The sequence below is a fragment of the Phascolarctos cinereus genome, unplaced genomic scaffold (assembly GCF_003287225.1).
Source record: "Phascolarctos cinereus isolate Bilbo 61053 unplaced genomic scaffold, phaCin_HiC Scaffold_7;HRSCAF=346, whole genome shotgun sequence".
Taxonomy (NCBI): Eukaryota; Metazoa; Chordata; class Mammalia; order Diprotodontia; family Phascolarctidae; genus Phascolarctos; species Phascolarctos cinereus.
The window spans coordinates 17865862-17887817 of NW_027556180.1; the positions used below are offsets into that span (position 1 = coordinate 17865862).

At 41.2% G+C, this 21956-nt stretch overlaps 1 long non-coding RNA gene across 3 annotated transcripts in view; it reads left to right on the forward strand.

The window, feature by feature from the left end:
- The first annotated feature begins 4150 nt into the window (after positions 1 to 4150).
- The window catches only part of LOC110210098 (uncharacterized), a 43499-nt gene continuing 25693 nt past the window's right edge, over positions 4151 to 21956 (forward strand). For 2 of the 3 annotated variants that reach the window (XR_013483420.1, XR_013483419.1), the window contains exon 1: positions 4151 to 4259. This is a non-coding gene — a long non-coding RNA (uncharacterized LOC110210098). Of the gene's footprint in view, positions 4260 to 9824; positions 9919 to 21956 lie in introns of all 3 variants that reach the window. The other variant, XR_002325016.2, reaches the window with a different exon arrangement.

The following is a 21956-nucleotide window of genomic DNA, read 5'->3' on the forward strand; positions in this document are numbered from 1 at the left end:
TTGTTTTTTCCATCAGACCCTTTGTGACCCCTTTTGGGGTTTCCTTGGCCAAGATACTGGAGTGGTCTGCCATTGCCTTCTCTGGTTCATTTTACACACGAGGAAACTAAAGCAAACAGGTTTAAGTGACTTGCCCAGGGGCACACAACTAATAAGTGCCTGAAGCTGTATTTGAACTCATGTCTTTGGGCTCTATTCACCGTGTCACTTAGCTACCCCACTTAATGAGGTGATCCCTTCAAATGAAGACTTTTGTCTTTGTTTTACAATGAAGTTTTTTTTTAAGGCAATAAACATATCTTGAAGAAAGTTCCTAGTAATCAAAATAGTAAACACTACCAAAGGAAGGGATTAAACAGAAATAAATTAAGGCAAATTATGTGCATGAGATAGAAAATAAGTCTTGGGAAGTATTGAGGATGTTAGCTCTCAGCAGTACTGTTGAGAAAGCCATTAAGACATCAGAATCTTGAGAGGGTTTGATAGCAACATCATAGAGAATCAATAGAAGTAGGATGGAAACAGGAAAAGGAGATACTATCATTTGGACCAGTATTATTGCTCAGCTGATATGGAAAGCTTCACCATGTTCTCCTAAGATGGCAATGTGGAAGGAGCTCTGTTGGAATCTCAGCTTGGATGCTTCCTATCTGTGTTACCTTGGGCAAATTCCTTTGCCTTCCTGAACTTCAGTGACCTTCTTTGTAAAAGGAAGGAGTTTGATCAGCTGACCTACAAGATCCCTTCCAGCTCTAAACCTATGATCCTATGAATTCTGGGCAAGGATTCTGTGACATTAGGGAAAATGCCTCACCGTGGGTAAGTCACTAGTAGGGGGAAGCTCGCTGCCTCATGACGTGAGACCACATATGGCACTGGAATTGAGCAGAACAGGGATGACAGTAAAGAAATTCTTTTCTGCTCTTTTAGAGAAAGAAGTATGAATTTTCTTCTGTTTCAACTATTTCCACAAACAACTTTCAGGAAAGAAGAGAAAGCCACCAAGTTGGCTTTGCACCACGGATCACATGGATGGAATTTGTCCATAATTAATAAAGATCTAGATGGTCTTAAGGAAAATGTCAGTGTTGCTAAGCAGCCTATTTCACATGGTTAAGTTATTAGGACCTTTATGGTCTTGTTGGGAATAACTCACTTTTCCTGGATCTCAGAGCAGTAAAAATCAAATACAATAAAACTTTGCATCACTGAAACTGTCAGGGAATGAACTGTTCCAGATAGCTGAATCAGAGGCGATCATGTAACTGACACACATTGCAAACCTGAAGAGCACCATATAAATGTCAGACGTTATCATTATTATTAGCTGAGGCTTACTTGCTTTTTGTACTATTTTAAGGAACTATTTGGATTCAATTGGGAACAATAGGTAGGACCACTGTGGAGGCACCAAAGGAGAATGTAGACAAAGATGAGGAGGTGTAGGTGGTTTGTAACCAATGGAGGAAATACTTGAAATATCCCTATCAGTGAGGTCATGGTTCTGCTGCAATGTTGAAATAACTCTAGTAATCATTTGGATGTCTATTTCCCTAAAATACATGCTGAAGTTTTTTATTTTCTTCAAAATATACTGGACACCATATCACCTCATTCTGATGATCCAGGTTATCATGAGCATTAATGATCATATTTATCCTGTAATACAGTGATGACTTCAATGCCCACTGAGGCTTATGGAGTATATGGGATGTTCAGGGAGGACTAACATCTTTGGTACGAGGACTTGCTGAGCCCTTTTCAGGGCTGTTCATCCACCTTTGGTGCCCACCTGGCACTCAACTCTTACCTGTGGCTCCAAGGAGCTGTGGCATGCACAGCAGCCTCACCCTCTTAAAGCCATCTTGGCAGATGGGCTAAACCAGGTTGAGGGTAACCAACAAGTCTTGAATCTCTTGGTGAATTAGGGTGGTATCTATCCCAAGCATGGACATCTAAGGTTCCTTCCTAATCTAAGTTATTGCAATTCTAAACTGGCATCATGGAAAGTCAAATACAATTGCAAATGGCATTGTTCCTCTGTGCTACCCCTTCCTGAGGAACTGGTTCTTGTGAATCTTTAAAAGTCTGAAGTGCCATCCTGAGGCAAGGTATGCATACAGTACATCACAATCTCTCTGATGCTTGCTTGGCAACATGTAGAAATTCTCCATAGGAAAGACAGCAACATAATCTTTCTATGTTGGTTGGTATCAAAACAATCCTTTGTTACTTTGATTTTCTAAAGCCAGAATCCTTAGCTTGTGATTTAATGTTCTTTATCGTCTAGATAATTTTGGATTGGTTTTGGGAAGATGCATCATACAAGGTGCAGTGGTAATATATTAGCATCCCACTTATCTCAGGGTCAGACTTCCAGCAGACTTTCAGCTGTCCCACATACGGCCATGGGCTCAGAAGTCAGCAAGAGAAGGAAGACCCTCTTGGGGACAAATAACCAAGTGCAGGAACTTAGCTCCTGAGATGGGTGCAGCCATTTTACATCAAGGCAGAATTATGGAGAACACATGACTTCCTTCATCTTTGTCAGCACAACAGACTGGGGACATTTGCTGTAGGGATCAACAACTTTTATTTGCCCCATTTAGGGAGAATTGGAAGAAAAGCAGCAGAGGAGAGATGTGGGATTGACAGACATAGGATGAGAATCAGAATATCATTTCATTGAAAGCAAGAGAAGAGAGATTTTTGTTTTGGGCAATTGGGGTTAAGTGACTTGCCTAGAGTCACACAGCTAATAAGTGTCAAGTGTTTGGTCTGAGGTCAGATTCGAACTCAGGTCCTCCTGACTCCAGGGCTGGTACTTGATCCACTGTGCCACCTAGCTGCCCCAAGAAGAGAGATTTGAAAGAAGGAGGTAACAAGTGGTTTCTAGCCAAGTGTGGAACATTTTACACGAGACTCTCCTAACTGGCGGACAGAATGCTAACAGATGCTATGTTCCTGTGAAGGGACAAATTTGGTGTGAGAAGCTTTGGGGAGGACAAATATTCTTTGTTCCCTCTTTGAAAGAGACATTCTTGATTCCAACCTCTCTTTGAGACCAGCTCCAGAGAGGAGAAAGACAAAGTCTCTTTTACTGACATGTGGGGAACCTGGCTCTTCAGTCTTTTCCTGATTTTCAGCTTGTCTCCCTAGAGATGTTGGAGAATTTCCTCGGATGAGATCAGGGCCTCTTTTAGTTGAGTGACGTCTCATTGCCGTCTTATTTAAAGAGTCCATTCACTCTTGTGTATTTTGTTTTATTCTAATCTGTAGAACTCCAATTTCTGTTTTTTTATCTGCTTAGGTAAATGAATTTACTCATTATTTGGTATTTGTTATGGTCTTTTGTGTAATTAGCATTTGGTTGGAAGGGAACAAGTCAGTGGGTGTAAGCTTGGGCTTCCCTTCCTTTTTTAAGAGATACTGGCCAGAAGCTTTTTCTTCCAAACCAATCATGCCATTAGATCATCAATTTTAGGGGGAAAGATAGATATGTGTAGTCTAGAGAGTATCCCTTTCTCAGAGGAGAACAGTGTGGCCAGCTTTGTGACCTCATTTCTTTCTGCCTTCAAGGCAGGAACTTCAGTGTCTCTTGGAGAAGGGTGGGGCAAGAATCCAGAGACAGCTAGCAATACTTCCCCTCAAGCCACCTGTCTTTACGTTTAGATAGTCACCGTGGAGGAACATACCTTAGGTGAGCAGCACAAACTTTACGCCATCAGTAGTGTTGAATACTGCAGCAAGATCAAGGAGAAAAACTAAAACATGTGGCTATGTCAATTAGGTCTTGAGTTTCCCACTTTGGTAGATTGTTAGGAATAGGTACCAGGTGGACTTCTTTAGTTTATCATTTTAGTAGAGTGGTAGGAAGAGGTGCCAGATGGGTTGGTGAGGCATTGATGCAGACCTCTCATTTGAGAAATATGGCAGTGAAAGGTTGGTGAGAAGTATGGTGGTAGCTAGAGAAGGTAGCAGGATGAAGCAAGTTGGTTTTTTGTTGTTATTATTCAAGAAAGGGGAAACCTGTGTATCATAGATTTAGTGCTAGAAGGGATTTCAAGCATCAATTGGCCCAACTCTCATTTCACTGGTAATGAAACAAAGTTTTGGGGAAGTTACGAAGTGTCACATGACTTTTGTTCTAAGGTCAAACAGCTAACATTTGTAGGCAACAAAAAAGAAGTTGCTGTATGGAGAGAAAAGGAAAAGGAGAAAGGCGGAAATAACTGAGAGAGAGAAGAATCCTAGGAGAGGTACGTGTGGGAGGATAAGCTGGAAAACAGGGATTGAGAGATTAGCTTTAGAGAAGAGGAGGAACACTTTTAGAGGTGTAGGCAGTACAGTGGATAGAATCAGGAAACCTCAGTTCAAAGCTGTTCTCAGATACTAGCTGTGGGACCTTGGACAAGTCGCTTACCCACTGTCTGCCTTAGTTTCCTCATCTGTAAAATAAGGTTAATAGTAGCACCCACCTCATAAAGTGCTTAGCACACAACGTGCCTGTCAAGGAGTAAGTGCTCAGTAAATGCCTGCTTCCTTTTCGTCCCTTGCTTCCCTTTTCTGACTACCAGGAATGTAATTATTGGAAAGTGCGTTTGCAGACTTGACACAATTCATTAAGGTTTCCTTTACCGAAGCCATTATGAGATAAAGCTGTTTTCTTTTCATTCCAGCAACTCAGAGTTAAACTGGCCAGGATTCATTAGCAAACTCACATCCTGTGAAAATCTGGGTGGGTCCAAGCTTTTCAATAGGAGTGAAAACAATACGGATGCCCCAAACCAGAACATTTCTGACTGTGGTTCTTTAGGACCATGCCCACTGCATTTGTTGATAATTTTGACAGTTAAATTCATGTTTAATCCTGCAAACCAAGTGCTCACTTCCTTTTCAAGCTTGTTTCTGACACATTGTTTTAAAACCTGCTCCCCAAAATGAGTCTCTTTAATCAGATTTGCTTACTTTGAGTACATTGTGTGGAGCTGGGTTTTTTCTTGTGGTCTTTATTACTGGTATCATTTTTGTTTCCCAAATTTGATTTGATAGATTAAAGTAATAACATACAAATCTGATTTTTTCCATAGGAGATCATCATTTGTGAGTATCAAATACTAGGCATAGCTAATCCTTTTGAAACTGATAAGAGATTTGCAAAGGCACAGGAACACTGTCCTATATATACATTTTAAAAAAATCAAAGGTATACATTCTTAGGAAAAAAAATGAGAAAATTAGGTTAGTCTCTACTTTTGTGCATTTCTCTAGCCTGGTTTTGAGCCAGTTTTCTTACTGTTTTCTTTGGAGGGCTTTTAGTTGTAAGACTCAGGACTTCTGGCCTCTATTGTCTTGAGCTAGGGAGTGAGGTTGGACAAGCTGTTTTCAGTCTTTGTATCGGCATATTTCTGACCACAAGTGAATTTGTATTGTATACTTTTGGCCAAAGCATTGGGAAACCTTCAGTTGATTTGCAGGAGTCAGAACTCTGTCATTCTAAGGCTATGGACTCTGGAGCCAGCAACAATATGGTGCAGACCTGGCCTATGGAACATTCTTCCTCCTCTTCCTCCTCCTCCTCCTCCTCTTCCTCCTCCTCCGTCTTCTTCATAAATGCCACATTCTTCCAATGCCTCTACATCCCCAGCACTTAGCACAGTGTCTTCATATGTTAGAGGCTTAATAAATGCTTGCTGTTATTTTTACAATTCCAAGCTAATGAGTCTGTATTTTATTTGAGCAACAATAGAGAACCATTGATGATTTTTTTTTTAAAGCAGAGTGTAACATGGCCTTACCTGTGCCTTAGAAGGATTATTTTCGCTGCTGTTTGGAGAATGGATTGGAGAGGAGAGAGACTAGAAGCACTGATCGAGATGTCATAGTACACTAGACAGGAGGTGATGGGGGCCTGAATTGAGAAAAAGGCAATAGCTGTGGTATTTAGCAACTGAATAAATATGGATGCACCAGAGTGGGAGATGAAGGAATCTTTATGGGGGCAGATGAGTTGTTTCAGACCTATTGAGTTGAAATTGCCCAAAGGATTTCCATGAGGGGAAATCTAGCAGACAATTGAAGAATTGAGGGTGGATATGGTTTTATAGGGATGATATTTGAACTCATGGGAGCTGATGAGGTCTCCAAGAGAGAGACTGGAAAAAAGAGAGGAGGGTCTGGGGCAGAGTCATAGGCAACATCCATACTGAAGAAATAGGAGCTGGATGCTTCTCTAGGAAGAGACTGAGAAGTGGTCTGATAGATAAGAGAAAAATCAGAGGAGAGCTATATTAGAGTAGCTAAGTACATACAAAGGAAGGAAGTCAGTGGTTTCCTAAGTTACAGAGAGGTCAGAGAAAAGACTACTCAAGTTAGCAGGTTGGTTGAAATCTATGGCAACCTTGGACAGAGCAGTGTCAGTTGTATGGTGGGATTAGAAATACGATTCCTAGGGTTTGAGAAGGGAGTGAATAATGAGGAAGTGGAGGCAGAGTAGAATGACTTTTCTTGGACTTTAGCAGTAAAACGGAAGAAAGGCATAGGGCTACAATGTTAGGATGGCAGGGTTAAGTAAAGTTTTTTTTTTAAAGGATGAGTTAAACTTGTATTTGTTGACTCTGAAGAAAGCTGGTAGACAGGAGACAACTGAAGATGAGTGAAGGAATCACCAATGAGCCAAGCTCTTGGAGAATATGAGAGGGGTTGGGATTGAGGATGAGGGATTCATTTGGTTAAGAAGGACTATATTTTCCCCAGAAAAAGAGGAGAAGGAGATATAGTGGGGTTTTGAGGTAGGGAGTGAAGAGAAGAAAGTGGCCTCAATGTATTCAATAACATAGGAGGCCAGGATATCTGTTGAGAAGGAGGAGAGAGGAGGAAGTATTGGGGGTTTGAGAAGAGAAGATTTGGATTGCCTTTTAAGGAGAGTGGGCTACAGAATTGATCAAAGAAGAATTCTTTTGCCCTGCATCAGTGAGGACCCTGCTGGGATTTGATGAAATGAATTGTTAGTGGACCTAGATAGTCCTTCCAGTAGTGTTAAGCTGCTCTGAAAAAGGTGGGACGATGGTGGTGAGGTTGGTTTTGGTGGGAAAGATTGATCCAGAGAATTGACAGGCTATAAATAGCAGTTAAGACAAGGCGGCAAGGTCATCAAGAGAAGAAGAATTGAACTGATCGCTGCAGGGAGAAAGGAACCTGAAGTTTATTTGCTGAATTATGTATTTTTGCCTGCTTGCCTGCCTGCCCAGACACTCCCATCTGGATGTGCTGTCTGCCCTACCCCTCAGAATTACACTTTTCATCTCTCCTTCATACCACCCTGCAAATGAGTCCCTCCAATAGCTTTTCTATTTCTTTCACTAGTGTCATTATTTTGCCACATATTCAAATACAAAACTGCTCTCTTGGAATCTTCCTTCTACCTTGAATCTTATACTTAATCAAACAAAAACAACAAACTTATTGAGATCCCACTGTGTGCAAGGTACTATTACTAAGCCTCCAAATCTCTGACACCCTTTTTATTGCTAACTCTATTGACGTATTTTTCATCGATTCATACCTAGCTTATTATAGTAGCCTCCTAATTGATCCATCCACCTCAGGACTTCCCCTGCTCCAATCCACGTGACTCACAGTTGTCAGGTTCATCTTTTAAAATACTACTGAATGATGTTACTCTGATCAAATTCCTTCAGTGGATCTCCGTAGCATAGTCGTTAATCTCTCGAACCTGATGCTTGCTGGAGTGGAATTAAGGGAGTAAACCAGTTGCAAAAGGGCTTAGTGGAAAAGAATTTGTAAGCATCAAACCTTGTGTGGATCTGGAACAGGTACACAGATTTATACCTCCCAGGTAGAAAACCACTGGAGTCATTGGAGCGCCAACAATAGTGTAGCTAATATACGGCTATAAGAAACTCACACCAGCACATCATAGGATCATAGCATGAGAAGAGGAAGGGAGTTGAGGGATTGTCTTGTCCCATCCACTCATTTTATGGAGGAGGAGATTGGTCCATAGAGCTTAACCACCTCACCCAAAGTTGTACAGATAGGAAGTAACTGAGCTAGAATTGGAACCTGGACCCTTTGGCTCCAATCCATCAATCTTTCCCCTGCCCAACCCAGTTGTCATGTCTTGGTATTTCTGTCTCTGCATCTCCCAAACATATCTCCTCTTCACTCCCATGGGCACCACTCCAGCTCAGGCCATCATCCCCACTCCCTTGGGCCATCATGATACAACTGCCACTATCTGATTTTGTGAAATGTCGTGGCACCTAACATAATCTCTTGAACATAGTGAGTACTCCCTAAATGCTTATTAAATTTGAATTTGTTAAATTAACTCCCCTGCCATCTTACACCACTGAAAGACAACAGTAGAGTAGTGAAGAGAATGTTTTAACTGGAGTCAGAAGAAACAGATTCAAATCTTCCCTGTAACAACTCTGAAATCCTGAGCACATCATACAACCTATCACTGACTTGATTTCCTTATCTGCAAAATGGGGCAAATAATACCTGCACTACTCATCTCGCAGGTCTGTTAGGAGGAAAGTGCATTGTAAACCTCAAAGTAGCATCTAAGTGTGAGTTATTATTACATAAAGAACATTTGAACAAAGTTATATCACAGCATAATAACTAAGATAGCACACATATACAGCACTCTAGGGTTTGTAAAATGAATCACAGATTGTACCTCATTTATTCCTCATAGGAACCCTCTGATGTGTTAGGATTATCATCATTTTTTCATATTAGAAAACTGACATTAAGTAACTTGTTTAAGGTCATAGCTGGTAAGTGACTGAAACAGGATTTGAATTCAGGTATCATCAGTTTGAAAGTAAAAAGGGTGCTGGAAATCATTGGGTCCAACCTCTTCCTTTTGTAAAGGAGAAGACTGAGGCCCAGAGAAGCTAAGAGACTTTCCCGAGGTGGTACCACCTCATGGAAGTGGTAAATGGTGGCTCAGGGATTTGAACTCAGGTCCTCCGACTCCAGTCAAGCATGCTTTTCCCTGACATCAGGCTATCTCTTTGGCATTGTTTTTTTGATTTCAGACACTTTCTTGAAAGTCAGGTTCCATGGCTTATTTTCAGATAGTGATAGGGATGCTCATAGATCAGGGAGGTGCCTGCTGGTTTGATTCATAGAATATTATACCACAGATCGTGGGATTTGACATGAGAAAGGGACTCAGAGGCCATCTCATCTAGCCTCCTAATTTTGAAGTTTAGGAGCCTGGCTGCTAAAAACTGAGTAATGATCCCCCCATTCCCATTGGTTAATGTGGCTCCTTTGGTTCCTGCCATTAGCCATTGCTATGGGTTAAGGCTCTAAAGGTCCCTGTTAAAGTTTATATCTGTTATCTGAGAGGGATAAGATATTAAGGCATTTTCTCCCATTAAAATCTTAGAATTAATTTACTAAATTAGCCTGTCTCTATCTCAGGAAGTGGGACATGGGCTAGGCAAACTTCAGTGGGGAAAGGCAGGGAAATGAAAGGTTTACTGCATGGCATACTCTGCAAGAAGGACAGATCCCACTGGGGCACCATAGTAGGGAGCTCCCGTGTCCTTGGCAGTGGCATCGAAGGGGGATAGGGTGTTACTGAGAAAGAACAGGGAGATCTTCAAGACAAACCTTGTGTATTTGACGACATTTTTAAAGGTCAGAGCCTCAGTGCTGAAGTAACTTCAAAAGTCTGCTTTGTAACTTCTTGTTGACTGTTGCTGGGTCCATTTTTGCACTGGTTTGGGTCTGGGTTTCTATCTCACTCCCTCCCTGCCTTTTTCTGCCCTGCTCTTCAGGTGACTGGTTAAATCAGAGACTTCATCTGTCTCTAGGATGCTCATTTCCTTCACACCAGGAGAGCTTCCTGACTTCCCCTCTCATGATTTCGCTGTGAGTAGTGGTGAGATCTTATTCATTCTCTGGGCAGACTTCAAGGGGCTCATTGTCAAACCATTTGTCTTTGGCTTTCTTACATTTATTTCTTCATTTGCCATTTAGTAAAAGACCTTGAGCTCAAATGTTTGGGTTTTGACCAGCCATTATGAGAGCGTCCATTGTACATAGCACCAGGAAACCAGAGTAGGGGCATTTTTCACTGTGGATGAACTTTGTTTCATTGCTACTGTAGAACTATGATAACTCTGAAGTCCACAAAGGGTTTGATCCTTTCTGTTGCTAAGATTTTATCTAGGAACCCACTTAGAAATTTTGCTTTAATCTTGTGTAGGCTTGAAGAGAGATTTACTGGGAAAATACTTGACATTTAAGGAATTGTCAAATTTTTTTTTCAATTAGCATCCACTGTTTAATTTTTTTAAAATTTTTACATCTGAGTAGAATTTTTAGGAGATATTATTAATGAATTAAAGAATAAGGAAATCTGAGGATTTTCTGTCTGTACTATGGTGTAGTACAGTCGTGTTAAACTCAAGTAGAAAGAGGATAATTAATTATACACAAGGATCCTTTCAGGCCACATATTGACTAAGAAAACCACATATTTATATTATCTATGTTTTGTTGTATTTTTATTTATTTTGTTAAGCATTTCCTAATTACATTTTAATCAGGTTCAGGCCATACTGGGAGCACATGCAGGGGGCTGTATGCAGCCCTCAGGGACCATGTGTTTGACATGTCTGGTATAGTTGGTAGAAAGACTAAAACTGATTCTGACCGTCAAGATGACCTGGATTCAAGTCCAGCCTCTAACACCATGTAGTTGTATGAACATAAGAGAGTCACTTTTCTCTTGGTGCTCTAGGCAATTCTCTAAAGGCCATACATTGTAGAATAGTCATTATTTTCATTAGCTGAAAACTCCTCTGTAGTTTCTTGTAAAAATAAAACCACAGGTCCTGGCCTAAAAAGAGAGAGAGAAAAAGAGAGAGAGAGAGAGAGAGAGAGAGAGAGAGAGAGAGAGAGAGAGAGAGAGAGAGAGAGAGAGAGAGAGAGGGAGAGAGAGAGAGAGAGAGAGAGAGAGAGAGAGAGGGAGGGAGAGAGAGAGAGGGAGAGAGAGAGAGAGAAGATGGGAGAGAGAGAGAGAGAGAGAGGGAGAGAGAGAGGGAGAGAGGGGGAGAGAGAGAGAGAGAGAGGGAGAGAGAGAGAGAGAGAGAGAAGAGAGAGAGAGAGAGAGAGGGAGAGTGTGTGTGTGTGTGTGTGTGTGTGTGTGTGTGTGTGTGTGTGTTCAACAGTACACCTTCTCCCAGGTAGAATGTAAGGCCCTTGAGAGGAAGGACTACTTCATTTTTGTTTTTGTATCCCCACTGTGAGTAATACCTAGCATTTATGTAGCACTTTAAGAGTTGCAATGTGCTTTACAAACACCACATTGTTCTATCTTCACAACAACCCTGGCAGATAGTTACTGTTAGTGTCTTTATTTTACAGTTGAGGAAACCGAGGCATATAGAGGTTAAGTAACTTGCCCAAGGTCACATAGCTAGTGTCTGAGGTTGAATCTGAACTCAGGTCTTCTTGACTCTAGGCCCAGAGCTCTATCCACTATACCACTTAGCTGTCTCAGTAGCATACTTCTTTTTTTAAAATTTTTTTAATTTTAGGGCAGTTGGGGTTAAGTGACTTGCCCAGGGTCACACAGCTATTAAGTGTCAAGTGTTTGGTCTGAGGCCAGATTTGAACCCAGGTGTTCCTAACTTCAGGGCCAGTGCCCTATCCACTGTGCCACCTAGCTTCCCCAGTAGCATACTTCTTCCCCTCTCCCCCTTAGCCCTGTGATTTTATTTTGGTAAGGAACTCCTGAAAATTGTTTTATGTTATGATAAAGTTGTAATATGAACCTCCAAAAAGACTGTAACAGCAGTTATAAGTTAAATTACTGAATTCTGTTTTTAAGTAATTCTTTTAATGAATGCTGTAGGTATTTCATGTTTAGCATTTCTTTTGTGTGTAGGAATATTTATCCCACATCTCATTCATATTGTGCACAACCCTAACCTTAAAAATGTGCTCATACATATTATGTACTTTTTTTTTTATCACTGTTTTTGGAGAATCCCTAGGTACAATCCATAACCTAAGATATGTAAGTAAAATTGTACCTGGGGGGAGGGGTTTAAGGAACTATGAGTGTGAGAAAAAAAGCCTAAGCCCTTTTATTAGAAAGGATTCATTGAGGAATGAAGCTGTTCCAAAATGCCTTCCTGAGCACAGAAGAGGAAGTCGTATCAATAGAATGTTGCAGATGAAAAACATCAAAGAAGTTCCCCTTGGCTGGATTGCAGAGCGTGTGAAAGGGAATTATGTGCAATGCAGCTGGAGGCCGGGGCCATATTGCAGAGGGTTTTAAATGTCTAACATTTGTGTTTAATCCTAGAAGTAAAAGAGAGTCACTGGTGTTTACTGAGCTGGGATGAGAGTGATCATGCCTATGTTTAGGATATTGCTTTAGCAGCTGGATAAAAGGGATCTTGGAGATAGGAGGGGAGAGACTTTAGGCAGGTAAACCAATGAGGAGGCCATTGCAACCGTCCAGGGGAGAGGTGATTGCATCCTGAACTACCTGAACCTCAGTGGTGACTGTGAGTGGAAAGAAGGGGACATGCCAGAGAAGCTAGGGAGCTAGAAATGAAAAATCTTGACAAGTGAATGTGGGGATGGGGAGGGAGAGTGAAGATGAGGAATTGAAGATTGTTCTAAGGTTGCAAACCTAGGTCAAAGGTTGTTGGTGTTATCATTGACAGAAATGGAGCAGTTCTAAGAAGAATTAAGGATTCTTGATTCTTAAAAACGGCTAGAGTTTCTTTCCTTATCACAAAGCAGAGTGTCTTACAGATAGTAAGTACTGAATAATAATGCTGAATTAGATGAAATTGAATGACATAAATGGGGTGGGGTTGGAGAGGCACAGGCAAAGACAGGTAGATAGCTTATGCTAGCAATGTTTGCAGAGAGTTGAGTGATTTTTGTCCTATGCCCAAATTTATGATCTCTTAGTTCTTAGTGGTATATTCTTAAAGTTATGTGGAGAGAATACCATTGTGGAGACTAACGTGAAAATATAGAATTATGTAGTAAATTCATGATTTTTTCCCCTTCCTTTACAAAATGTGTCATATGTACATTTAGCTGTGTGAATCTGTCTCTCTGTCTTTCTATCTTTCATAAACATATCACCACCATCATCACCACCATCACCACCATCCTCATAAGAGAGGGGAAAAATATAGGGCAGTGACTAGGTAGCTGACCTGGAGTTATTTCCCTGGGACACACCAGTTGTATGATTGTGGGCCAATCCTTTGGTGGCTTAATGCCCCAGGCAATCTCTAAGACTGTAAGATACAGACAAGTTCTCAGGATGCATTGATGAAAGGGATTTTCACATTATGCATTCACTACAGTGACATTTGGTTTGCACCAAGAAACAGACCAGGTCTCAGTGTTTAAATCTCAATGTATTCTTCAGCTCCTAGGTCTGGTTGCTGTGTCCCGGGGCTATTTTCATCCTGTCTTCAGATTTCCCCTTTACCTCTTGAACTGTTAAACCAAAGCCTCCTTCTCTTACTATGTTACCATGTCTGAAGCCTGAGCAGCCTTTCCATTTCCACACATCTCCCCTGAGTCTGCCCCTTCCAGAGGTTTGAAACTCAAAACAAGCTGGCTGCGGCTCCATCTCATTAGTGGTGGAAGAAAACAAAGTCAAAACTGTTTTCAAAATGGTTTGTTCACTGGGTCTTGTGCCCTTTGGCCGTTCCTGCCCCGCCCCCCCCTCCTCCCCATACTCTTTAAAACAGAACAAAAGAAGAGACAAAACCTCCCTAGCTCTTTGTTTTCTTGTAGCAAAGGTTCCAAACTTGAGAAGAACAGGGGAATAAAGAAGGGAAAGGAATATGATAAAATGGAAAGGATTTACAGTTGGAGCCTCAAAGCTTGTCTCTACCACTTATTATTTGTGTATTTCTATACCTCAGTTTCTTCCTCTGTAAAAACTTGTTTTGTTTCTTAAGGACCCTTTTGCCAGTCTGGTGAAACCTATGTACCCCTTCTTAGAATAATGTTCTTAAATGAAGAAAATAAAACACATATGTACAAAGGAAACCAATTGTGTTGAAATGCAATCACCAAAATACTTTATTAAAAATTAATCATGGTCCCCACGTCAAGAACGTCAGGCTAAGATAGACCTTAAATCCATGCAACTGTGATACTTTGAGGGGAGGGGTGTTTTCACCCTTCCCTTCTGAGCTTGGTTTGGGCAAAGGGCACTGTCAAAAAATGCCACTGAGGGAGGATTAGTCTTGTTCACACAAATGGCTTCACCAAGCTCCCATATAAAAAAAATGGGCCACAAGCGGGCCCTTGCTATCCATATATGGGAGGCTAAGTGGCGCTGTGCATAGAGCACTGGGCCTGGAGTCAGAACGTCCTGAATTCAACCCAAGTCCTCCTCAGACACTTACTTAGTAGCTGTTTCACCTTGGACAAGTCACTTAACCTGCCTCATTTTCCTCAGTTGTAAAATGGGAATAATAATTGCACCTACTATCTAAAAATGATTTCTCTTGGTAATCTGTGTCTTGGAGACTCAGAGCTCCACCCTGCCAGCCTTCTGTCCAAAGTTGTTCAGGAGGACATCTCTGATAATGAGATTGTATTGAATCTTCTTATCTTGGTCAAACTCCAACCCGGGCCTGAATTGATTTTATCCTATTCAGGTTTGGGTGGAGACAGACTTCCAAGACTGGGGGGTGGTATTTCCTTTGATGGTGGGGTGATATCTGCCCCAGTGGACTGAGTGATATAAGGAACCCACCCACCTCCTAGTATGTCGACCCATCGCAGTTGATTGGCACCCCCTGGGAATGCTTACTCTTTGAAGAACATATAAGGCTGTACCCTAAAATCCCAAACTGAGCCAGTTCTGAGCTGGCCCTTTTTGGGGGGGGCCTAGCTTCAGACTGAACTCCCATGCAATACATGTCAAGCCACCTTGAGAAAAATTAAACTGTGAACACATGTACCCCAATTTTGTTTGTCTTTTCTGTTTCAAATGGGGGTTCATGGGTTTCAGGGTTCACACTTCCACTCAGGGTTGCTGTGAGGATTAAATGAGAATATTTTAAAAGTACTTAGTACAGAGCCTACTGCACAGTAAAGTGCTATATGAAAGCTAGCTACAATATCAATTATTGTTTATTATAATAACAATCATAAGAATTACTATATACTGTGTCTTTGAGGCCAGAAACCAAGTAGAGAGCCCATGTGGCCACACAGTCTTTCTCCTAGAGAAAATAATCTGACTGACCAGCTTCGTACTGCCCACCATCTTAACTCTTGTTCTGGCTTCTCCAGTCACTCTTTTTTTTAAAAAAAATTATTTTTGGATTTTACTAAAAATTGTTTTTGTAAATAGTATTTTTCCAATTACATGTCAACATTCATTTTTGCAAGATTTCAAGTTCCAATTTTTCTCCCTCCTTCCCTTCCCTCCCCCCTCTCCAAGAGGGCAAGCAATCTGATATAGGTTTTACATGTGCAATCATGGAAACATATTTCCACATTAGTCACATTGTGAAAGTAGAAACATAACAAAAGGGAACAGCCACAAAAAACAAACAAACAAGAAAAAAACAAAGTGAAAATAATCTGCTTCGATCTGTGTTCAGATTCCATAGTTCTCTTTATGGATGTGGATAGCATTTTCTGTCATGAATCTTTTGGAATTGTCTTAGATCATTGTATTGCTGAGAAGAGCTAAGTCTGTCACAGTGGATCATTGTACAGTAGCGTTGTTACTGTGTATGACGTTCTCTTGGTTCTGTCCAGCCACTCTTTAATAAGCCAACTCCAAGGGCTGGCCCAGAAATATGAACTTGGGATCTAGATTTAGAGCTGGGGGTCATCTACTCCAACTTCCTCATTTGACAGGTGAAGAAACTAACAGCCAGAGAAAGGAAGAGTCTTGCCCAAGGTCAAACAGCTGGTCAACAGCAAAGGTGAGATTAAAGTCAGGTCCTCAGTTTCTAGATCCTGCACTCTTTCCACCACATCATGCTGCTTCATTATGAGTCCAAACAACCATCCTCAATGTGGCAACTCAGGGCAAGGCAACTAATGTGCTCCTGAGCAGGGAAACATCATCGATGCCACAATGGAGTCTTAACCAGTGAGGCCAAGGAAGGCTTTTACACTTTATAGATGGGGACAGCCTCAGTTCTAAAACTCCGTCCTCATCAAGGGGGAAATGAAACCATTTATACACCTTGAATTTTGTGCTAGATCTAGGAAATTGCCTGGGAGTTAAGGGTAAAATGCCTTGCTTTGACTAGCTAGTGAGCGATTTCGCCTAAATCCAATGGAGGTACCAAGACACTCGGGAGATTTTGGCTTTGGTTTTAGAATACTTTCAACACTCCCCCCTCAACAGTTCTACAGTCTTACCCTAGAGAGAGGTATTTAGTGGGGACCACCAATGTACCTACTATAGGGAAATTTTAGGTTTAGTAATGGACAGAAAGATAGATGGACAGATATATGAACAGATAAGATGGATACTTACAAAGGAAGGGAAGAAAGAAGGAAGGAAAAAAATTATTGAGTACTTACTATGTGTGGGAAATACAAATACAAGCAAAAAAAAGACAACTAGTTGGGGGGGTTCAGGAAAAGCATCGTATATAAGGAGATGATAAAGCTGAATTTTCAAGCTCACAATGAGGCAGAAATGAGTATATTTCAGGCATGAGGGTCATTAAATGCAGAGTCATGGAGACAGGAGATGAAATGCGATACATGAAAAACAGCAAGATGGAAAGTTTAGCTGGAGTGAAGAGTGCCGGAAGGGGAGAAGTTTGGGCCTATGTTGATGATATAAAGCTGCTCCTTTAATTAGCAAGCATTCCTGTAATGGCAGGAGCTAGATGGGAGAGGGGTGATCTCTTCTACCAACCTCATCTCCAAGAAGAGTAAATTTGTTGTTGCTCACTTGTTTCAATTGTGTCCAACTTTCTGTGATCCCATGGGGTTTTCTTGACCAAGATACTGGAGTGATTTGCCATTTCCTTCTCCAGATCATCTTACAGATGAAGAAACTGAGGCAAACAGGGTTAAGTGACTTGTCTAGGGTCACACAGCTACTAAATGTATGAGGCCAGATTTGAACTCATAGAGATGAGTCTTTCTGATTGCAGGCTTGGCACTCTATCCACTGTACCACCTAGCTGCCCAAGAAAAGTTAATAGGTATCAGTCATAAAATTTTGTATTCTCAAGGATGTCAAAGCTGGGGATACATCAAAGTATGAATGTGCCCATTACATATAAAATGGTACATGAACCTCCCACTAGCACTGACTCCTCTAAGCATTAGCATACCTACAGGTACCATATCAGTATTAATTGTGAGAACATTTTAATCAGGGTTTACACAAAATGGCTTAGTCACTGCTTTCTTTCTTCTGAGGAAAGGCACTGTAAGTACTTTAATAGGTGTTTATAAACGTGTTCCTATGGAGTGAACTACCCTAGTCACATACAGGCACAAAATGGGGGAGCAATTACTGGACAATGATATGAGTGAAGAAGATAGGGAAATTTCAATGCTACCCTAGCCTGCCCAGAGAGAAGAGTATCCAGAAAAAGGGATTTCCTCTGTCATGGTCAGATTATATCTGGAGTACTGGATTCAGGCCTGTGCACCATATTTTAGGAAGGACTTTGGCAAGCTGGAATGTCCAGAGAAAGGTGACCAGGATGGGAATTAGGCTGGAAACCAGAGTGTGCAGGACTATTTGACATGTGTAACCTTGGGTGGGGGGGAGGGAGTGATAATAACTTTCTTTTAGTATTTAAAGTGCTCTCAGTTAGAAGAGGGATTTGATTTGTTTTAGGTGACCACTGAGGGCAAAACTGGGAGCTGTGAGCAGGAGATGCCAAGAAGTGGACTATAGGCTGGAAGAAAGGAAAGCCTTACTAACAATCAGAGCTGTTGAAAAGGAGAAGGGGTTGGCTCTGGAAGGAGTGGATTCCCCTTCCCTAGAAATCTTAAAAGAAAAGCTGGATGATGGCTTATTGACTGTGTTGTAAATGGGGATTCTTCAGATGACGTGGGCTAGATGGCCTCTCGGTCCCTTCTAATTCTGAGATTCTGTGACTCTGTGATAAGTTTTGGGTTATGTTTTCTTGAAACACTCCCTAGGGAGCTTACATTTTAATGGGGGTAGAGCAGGGACCTGAAAATGGAGGGGGGAGAGCAGGATCTTTCAAGGTGAGAAGGCCAAGGTTTGAAGGCATCTTCCAAAATGAGAAGGCTGTTGGAGAAGTGGATGTCATGGTCCTCTTAGAGGACAAAGGACAAGCAACAGCCTCTGTAAGTAGAAAAGGAGCTGCCCACTGGCGACCAAACTGGAATTGGCCAGCTGGGCAACATGGCTTCCTTTCTTTCTCCCCCCTCCCTCTTTCCCTCTCTTTCTTTCTTTCTTTCTTTCTTTCTTTCTTTCTTTCTTTCTTTCTTTCTTTCTTTCTTTCTTCCTTCCTTCCTTCCTTCCTTCCTTCCTTCCTTCCTTCCTTCCTTCCTTCCTTCCTTCCTTCCTTCCTTCTTTCTTCTTTCTTTCTTTCTTTCTTTCTTTCTTTCTTTCTTTCTTTCTTTCTTTCTTTTCTTTCTTCCTTTCTTTCTATCTTTCTTTCTTCCTTCCTTCCTTCCTTCCTTCTCCTTCCTTCCTTCCTTCCTTCCTCCCTCCCTCCCTCCCTCCTTCCTTCCTCTCTCTCTCTCTCTCTCTCTCTCTCTCTCTTTCTCTCTCTCTCTTTCTCTCTCTCTCTCTCTTTCTCTCTTTCTTTCTCTCTCTCTTTCTTTCTTTCCTCTATCTAAATAGGGCATATCCTTACCTGTGGATGCTCTGCCTAAAGGGAATGTAAATTTTGATCTTTGAAACATTTATAAATGGTGGAACATACATGAGGGGTCACATACAATACACACATGCCCCATAAGCCATACATACACATATGAGAACAATGCATGCATACACAAACATGCATATACTGTTCACATCTATGCATGTGCACAGACACTTTTTGTACAGACAAGAGGCAGGTGACAAAAGAGGACAGAATGCCACAAATTCAGGGTTACATGGGATGGGCACTGCTCCAGTTGGTGGGGTGTGGGCTTCAGGTGGAAGTACCCCAGTGCCTCTTAAGACCATTTCTAGGGTTGCGTCATTTTAAAATTCCTCTATATCGCCCTGTACAAAGTACCTGTTGTGGTTTGAGAGACTGAGAGACCCCTCAGAGACTAGAGTACAGAATAAGGTTGTCTGGAATAAATTCACAGACTCAAGCATTTTTTAAGTCAAGGTGGCAAAGATTTATTGTTATGCTATACAGTGGGCAGAGGTCTTTAAGGAATACTTCTATGGTGGGCAGAGCTCCTTAAGGAACTTGCAACCTAACATGAATGATGCTAAATTTATATAGGTAAAGCAGTGGATTATGTGCCAAGTATGCTAATTAGGTGATAACATACAACTATATCATTCACTACTGGAAATGGGGGGGGGGAAGAAAGGGTTCCTAAAGGGAATATTTTTGGTCTGTTATGTCTGTAACAAGACAGTTTCAGGAACTGACGTCTATAACTTGACCTCTGGATCATACATGATAACTGTGGGAATCAGTACACGGTCGTTCTGCTGGTACAAGATAGTCCTGTTCATACACGGGATATCCTAGAGGTCAGCTTGTTCTTGTGACAGGAAGAGATAGTTTGCCTCACTGGGCCCACTCATGAGTTATTGCCAGAGATAGGGTTCTTGGGCTGGAGGGAGACTGTCAGAGATAGTGTTTCTGAGGCCAGGGAGAAATTGGATCTAAGCATAGGCACCCAAGCACCCCATCACACCCACACAAGAAAATTCACCTTTGTCTTTTGTAGCCACAACATGTATGATCCACAGATATGCATGTATGTATAGATATTTGTATTTCGATTTCATCAAGTCTATGAATGCACTTCAAGTTTTAAAAAGAAACTTACATATTTTTGTATACTTTATTTTTTCCAATGTTTTTGTAGAAATTTCCAAAGTGAAAAAAAGATATAGATGTATAAAATACATCTATATCTAGACTGTAAAAACATATACCTACATTAAATATACATATAAATTTTTTTTGTTAAAAATGAGAGGAGTTGGTTTTAAATTGGTTTATAAAGCAAAATAAAACAACAAAAAACTCATTATGCCCACTTGACCCCAACCCCTACCCAAGCAAAACAAACTACTATAACTAATCATTTTTACCCAAGTTCTAGCCTACACCCCTTCCTCACATTACACCCCTGGATGACTTTCCTAAAGGCCTTTCTTATTTCATTAACTTTTTTTTCCCCAAGGAACTTAGGTGACACATGGGTAGATTGCCTTATTTTCAGGAAGTCATGAGAGTTCAAATTCTGCCTCAGACACTCAGTAACTATGTGACCCTGGGTAAGTCAGTTGACCTCTGGATTGTTGTGAAGACCAAATAAGATTATATGTGTGTATATATATATATATATAGTGTTTTACAAACCTTAAAGCTCTCTCTCCCTAGACACACACACACACACACACACACACACACACACACACACACACACACACACTTTTTTTCCATTTAAACACTTAGTTTTCAGAGGGCCTCAAATAATTTTGTTGGTTAAAGGGAAGTGAGTGAAAATTTGTTTTTGTTCTAAGCATTATAAGGTTCAAGAGGCAGTTTCCTAACAGAAAGAAACTACATTAATTAGTACAATGTGTCCTGAGTAGCATTTTATAGAAAAATGTTCAAGAAAGTTGTAAAATTTCATAGAAATTTTGTTTACTTTTTGTTGATATACTCAGTGTGTGGACATTGGAAGCAAAATCTCACTTAGTTTAAGCCCCTGAGGCATCTACATTTGGGACAAATTCCTGGGGCTGTCCACAGTGGGATTGGCCTTATGCCTAGACAGAGTAGGCAACTGCCTATGTAGTAGAATCAGAGGGCCTCTGCTCCCCCCAAATCTACTGCTATTTACCCTTCCATGGCACCAAAATTCTCAAACTACTCAATACTTTAGCTTAAGATATTGAAGGTGCTATTAAAAATGCATGTGTTTTAAGGAAGGGAGACACATTGAACTATCACAACCTATAGCACAGTAGAGAAAATCTGTTCAATCACTCAGCAGATCCTTGAATGAACGGGACAAAGGAAATGAGCTTTAACTGAGGGGGCAGGGGGAGAAGGGTCAGGAAAGGTCTGGCCAAAAAGATACATTCAGGTGGGAGGCCGGTGTGAGGGGAAAGGCTGATAGAATTGGACCCCTTGGGACTTGGGGGTACCCAGTGGGAACAGAGGAACACAAGAAGGAAGAGGAGAATGGAAGAACACAGAAGAAACATTTTGCCCAGGTCCAAAGCCATTCTCTAACATGGTCTACTCAGTATAACAAAGACTTGGGCACACTTTTCTTGGCATGTTGTTTTCCATTGGAGATGATGGGCATATCAAACATAGATTTGACTTGCCTCATACCTTTTAGGAATGGCCAGATCTAGGCATTTTTGTCTAGGCAGGGTCTAGCGCTGTGGAAAATGTTTGAGCAAATGGTATGATGATTTCCCGTTTGCTTCTTTGTTTGTTTTTAGCAGCATAAAGCGAAGCATAGGAAGGAAGGGAGACAGGTATCAAAAAGGCACTCATGCTTCTCCACTAGGAAAGGGAGGCTATGGTAATCAATGGAGGGGTTTAAGATGAGGATTAGCAAAGAAATATGCTGGTGTTTCTCAGTTTGGCCACATAATTCTGCCCATAGAAGGAATAATTATGGAAAAGTGAGAAGAGTGGAGACCTAGCCCTTCAGAGTCTGCTGTGAGCCATGTAGACTGTGAAGGTCTGGAGGAGGGGTTTGATTCTCTAGAGCAAGGTTCATTATACTTC